The following is a 6,000-nucleotide window of genomic DNA, read 5'->3' as shown; positions in this document are numbered from 1 at the left end:
CAAAATACTTAAAGACTTTTGCACTTTAAGAACGGAGGGAGAGGAGAGTACTTTTTCTCAGACTTAAGCTGAGTTTGATAGAAAAATATTTACAGTTTAAAAACCAAATATAAACAGTTCAGCTAATATGACACTTTTGGTTCAATCCTTTTTTCTTCCGTTCTAACACCTCCACCCATTTTGTGGACGAAAAAGTTATTTTTGATCTGATATGATTTTCTTGGCTGTGTGGACCAATCAGTTTCAGTTTATACTGTTTATTCTTGTGCTGTGTGCAGCTGGGTTTGCTAGTTCACAGACTTTATAGAGCGCATTAGATCATGACAAGAAGGAATGCAATGTACATTTTATCTCTTACACCCTAAACCTCCCCACCCCCAACTTCCTGGCACAACCCACGGCTCTGGAGAATGTACAAAATGTTTACATTGGACTGCAGAACAATGTTGCAGCACTTTTAGTAAAAGATTTTATGTTTCACAGTTAACATATCACATCAGTATCAATATCTGTACCCATCAGGGACGCATTTCAATAGTTTACCTTCAAATCTCTCCAGCCACTTACTTAGGCCCAATTTTTTCACACAAAATTATCCATATGCAAGAAACTAAAACTAAAAGATAAACTGTAATATTTAATTTTAAAAGTACTGCTTGAAAATGAGGCCTTTGTAATCAACTGCTCCTTAAATGCATTGGCTCTGATTCTATATTCAGATAAACTTTTATTCAATTCAGATTAAAAGTTGAAACTACTCACAACGCTAAACCTAGACAGAGTAAAGTGGGTGTGCAGGGAAAAGCAGAGCTGAGAAAACAAAAAAGGGGGTGGGGGAGATGAAGAAGTGGTGTTGATGCATGTAGAAAGCGGTTTTGTTTGGTGACAAACAAATCGAATGGATTAAAGTTTACAGATTATTACAGATTAAAAACAAAAGACAAGAAATAAGAACACTGTCTTATATACGTATATAGCAAAAATAGTGATAAAATCGCACAATTATGTCCCGTTTTCTAAGCTTCATTCCGTACTAACAAACAGAGGCGTCATAAGGATGAGAAAAGTGATAACATGAGCGCTAGAAAAATAGTAAACCGTCAATTACTTTTAGTTTTAAAAAATATTATTAACCTATTAGAATAAAGGCATGTTTGTTTCATAAGGTACGTGTTGGGGGCGTTACAGGAGTCAATTTCGTTTTGTTCTGGCAGCAAATAATGAAATCGAGTCAGCGTCTAATGCCCCCCCCCTCCTTATTTCATGATTTGGTTCGGTCCAGTGCGCCAGGCTGAGCGCCAGAGCACTAACGGATCCGGTGTTTCATAAGAGTGAGAGAGACAGATGGAAATAATAAGAAGATAACGAAGTCCATATGAATGAAACTGCTCGACATTCCTGGTATTTGTAATGTGTTGTATTGTTTATTGTTTGGTTTTCCAAAACAAAAGGAAAACCAAACAATAATGATTATTTAAAAAAAGGGGAAAAAAGTGAAGGAAACGGCTTCCAGGGCCTAATCCGTGGATCGGCTTCCTCCGAGGCGTGGGCGTCTATCAGCAGAGATTGTACCTTCACCTATCAGCAGAGATTGTCCCTTAATCTGTAACACAGTCAAATATATTCTCAAGTAACATTCAAGCATGCCATTCAGCGTGTTAGTACGAGCTCGGGAGCAGCTTGGGAGAACAAGAAAACAGAGACTGCTTCAGGTTGTCTTCCCAAATCGACTCAACTTTATTCTCAAGTACAACAGTTTATATAGAGGGAAAAATTCATGAGTCAGCAGATTCTCAGTTTAAACCAGTACAGACCAAGATAAGGGAGCGTCTTCCTGCCCTTGGGTGAAGAAGCACCCTTTGTATAGTTTATCAGTTCAGCTACAATTGTGATTATCTCAGCGACATATTTTCAAGGGACGAAATAAAGAGTTCTTTCATTAGTGAATTCTGAAACAAACCATCTGGCCTTCAACAGGCGTCTCCTAAGAGATTTAGAAACTAATGTAGCTGAGGGAGTGATCTCTGTGGTATTTCAACCTTGTACCAGCCTGTGATTCTCACACATCAATTCTTGGGTCAAAGAGAAAAATAACTAAAACAAAGGGGCCTTATTGAATGACAGAGTTTTCCTGTATAATGTCACTATAAAACAATATCCAGTAAATGCTCCCATGGTACTAAAATACCTAACAAAAAGCATAGCATAAGCATAAGCTTTTTTAATCCCACCCTCTTTCCACTAGTTGGTGTCGTGCAAAATTTAACAATAACCTGCAACACACCCAGTGAGCTTGATTTGAAGTGGGTTTAATAAACACATTGCAATGTGGAGAGAGCATCCCAGTGAAACACCAGGACCATCTCTGAATTGTGGCCACCGCCCTTACATCTTATATACAGACACACAGACAAAGAACATTCCACAAACTCGTACACGTTGGTATAGCCCCTCCTCTCACGGGGGGCTATACCTTCTCCCTCACAGAGAGAATTATGACCTTGTTTTCTGCTTGCCCATCACCTAAAGATTTACATCCCTGATAAGCAGAAGGAGTCTCACTATCTGTTTAACGTCTCCCATTACAACGGCCTCACTGTGTTAACTTTCCACATGCATGTAAACTAGTGACAGGAGTGCTCTTACTATAGTAAAGTGAGAAAGTGATATTACTATAACTGATGTAATATTATTAAATATGTGATTAATATATGAGAAAAGAAATCTGCCACCACATTGGTTACTAACAGTCAGCACTTTTTCTTCCTGTTTATCGATCATAAATTCTTCCTTACAATTTGTTACATGTATTTGCTTTTATAACCCCAGTAACGCATGTAAAATCTAAAAAATACAAAGCAATGATAGGAACAAAGCATGATGATAACAACAACAACAAACTTTATTTATAGAGCACATTTAAAAACCAGCGGTATACCAAAGTGCTTAACATAAGAGACAGAGAAGTAACACGAGTATTATAAGGCTTTAGCAAAGTATCAAATATACTCACAGGTCAATGCCACTAATACACAGGGGTAATATAAAATGCATATCAAAATAAAAACATAATAAAAGCACAAGCCATAAAAAAATATGTATAAGAAAAAAATAGAGTAAGTCTAAAAGTCAGGTGCGAGCATTAACAAGCAGGAAAGGCGAGATTAAACAAATAGGTTTTTAACCGTGATTTAAAAGATTGGATGGAATCAGACGCCCGGATCACAATCGGAAGGTTATTCCACAACTCTGGTGCAGCCAGGGCAAACGCCCGGTCACCTCTAGACTTCAGCCGAGATCTAGGCTGCACCAAGAGTAACTGAGTAGATGATCTTAATGCTCTGGCAGGAACATACGATTTAAGGAGTTCTAAAGAGAAAGAGAAAAGTAAGAAAGCATAATTAAACAACTGGAACTACTGTAATCACAGGAAACTATTCTGTTTACCTGGGAGTAAGCACTCCTCAGCCTCCTCAGCCTTGAATGTTCAGTGGATTCCATCATGGTTTTCTCCGGCGACTTCAGGATGTGTACCTAATTTAAAACTGTAATCATTTATCATAGATCAAAATATTGCTCTTGAGTCAAACATGACTTCTTCAGATGTGTATTTAGAAGCTTCTCATACTGAATAATGAAATATTAATAGTAACGTACAGTTTTGTATAGACCTATTCCACTAACACAGAGTAAAATGAGTTTAAGTGAAATTGTGGCTAAAAAGAACATGTGTAACAAAATAATGATAATATTTCTTTATAAAACATGACAAACCATCAAATCAGGCAACTCTGCCAACATGGTGTTTTTTTTGCCTCTTCAAACATGTCCTTCTTTGAGTGCACATGGAATTCAGTAGTCTCCCTCATGTTGTCCAGCACGCCTTATCCACTAAATACAGCAACATCTACATTAACACATAAAGCTCCAATCAGATTTCTCTTGGTGAATAATGATAAATGTGGCACACCCAAAATACATGGCCAGTTTTGTGTTAATCATTTAATGTAATTTATTTAATTTGTTTATTTGTGATTTTCTGTGACTATGAATATTCACAATGACTTTGGAAACATGACCAATTTATGCAGTATATTATTTTGTCACATGGACTGTACGAAGGACAGAAAAATGGAGCAACACCTCAGGTGGAACTATTATGTCAAGGCAGGTGCACCCCAGTTGCTTTAGGGGGATGGACGTCCACCCACTATTCAGATGTATTTGCAAGTTAGTACTTTGTAAAAAAAATACTACCACTATGTATGTGTATATATATATGTGTGTGTGTGTGTGTGTGTGTGTGTGTATGTATGTATGTATACATCTCACTTACACCCTGAGCTGTTTCCTGTTGTTTTCGTTATAAGGCCAATGATCATGAGTTTCACATCCTGAGCACATCCTGTACCATATGCAGTTACAAGCAGAAAACTTCTTTTAATACCCTATGATTTGCACATTTATTAACTTCTGGATTACTATGTATGTATTATATTACTATGTACTATATATATATATATATATATATATATATATATATATATATATATATATATATATATATATATATATATATATATATATATTGCAATCAAATTCTGAATATATACATGTAGAATGATCTTCTGAATGTATGGAATGAAACTTGATGTCAAGGAGGCGCTTGCGCCATCTAGTGTTTTCCTTGTTTGTACCTGTGAGGAATGGCACTATGAGCCAGTCCGCACGGAATCTTGTGGCTCAAATTCTAAGTAATGGGGAGCTAATTAACAACCTGGCAAATGCATGTTCTGGACAACCTAATATTTGTACTAGTATGCTGCACCGTACTACTTATGAAGAAATTTATTCACTTTTTCATCGTGGAAGACCAAATGCAGTGAACCTCTCCGGGCAGATAATCTCTGGTTATCCAGCTAACGTTATGGAGAAGGTGCCTTCCACATCACAGCAGTCCCCCACAACGGGTCCCATCTACAATCTTAGACCTTTCACTCGAAAAGGCCCAAGGCAGAAGAGGTAAGAACAGAACTAAATGCATTGAACTGACTAGTGGAAGGTTAGTAATTGCCCGTAGGTTTCAACTGCTCAACGATGCTAAGTAAACAATAATATCACAAAAAAACAAAACAAAAAAATTGTGCGATAGACTGACATCGTGTGGATGTGGAGACTAAACTGTGCACAAGTCATTGGTGCACAACAGTTAATTTGTTTAATTGTAGAAACAAGCAATTTCTATAATACTTCACGTCCTGTAAGCTTAATCTGCAAACATTGTGTAAAAGCAAAGCACATCATTCAGTTGTTACAATACATAGTTTTTCGGCAGTATATAATTTAATGAAACTTTTTTAAAGCAACAAAAGTACTCCGTGAATTCAAGAACTTTTTTTTATGTGATTGTTAAGTTTCTCCACCCACCCATCCCACTCCATCATCTATCCACCCATTCATCCATCCATTCTCTTTCACTTATCCAATTCAGGATTCCAAGAGCCTATCCTAGCTACCATGGGGCTAGAGGGTGTTTATTAATGCAAATTGGACATGTGTACAGCATGGTGTAATTTTTTTAAATCAAATATACTTCATTGATCGGAGGAGTGTGAGTATATTACATGCAGAAATGTTTACTTTGCCTTTATCCTCTATTAGGTTTCCAGCACAGCTAAACAGGTCACATTCTTTCACCAAAGAAGTGATTGTCTTGCAGGACCATCTAACTGCACATGTGCCAAGGCGTAACAAAAAAACTTGGCTTTTTGAAAATGGAAATTTAAAATCTGCACTGGAGTTTAGCTGTGACTGTGACTAATTATTAATGCAGGCAATAAGGACTGCCTTTCAGCCAGTTGTTGTAGGATGCAGGCAAGCTTTAGATCCTTTTTGATAAAAAGATTTTTTTTGTTACTTAGATTATTATACTATTAAAGGTCAACTTTGGGTATTTCAAAAAGGATCTGGGAGTACTGGTCGGATGACTGGATTGATATC

Source organism: Astatotilapia calliptera, chromosome 4, assembly GCF_964374335.1.
Source record: "Astatotilapia calliptera chromosome 4, fAstCal68.1, whole genome shotgun sequence".
Classification (NCBI taxonomy): domain Eukaryota; kingdom Metazoa; phylum Chordata; class Actinopteri; order Cichliformes; family Cichlidae; genus Astatotilapia; species Astatotilapia calliptera.
This window is presented reverse-complemented; position numbering follows the sequence as displayed.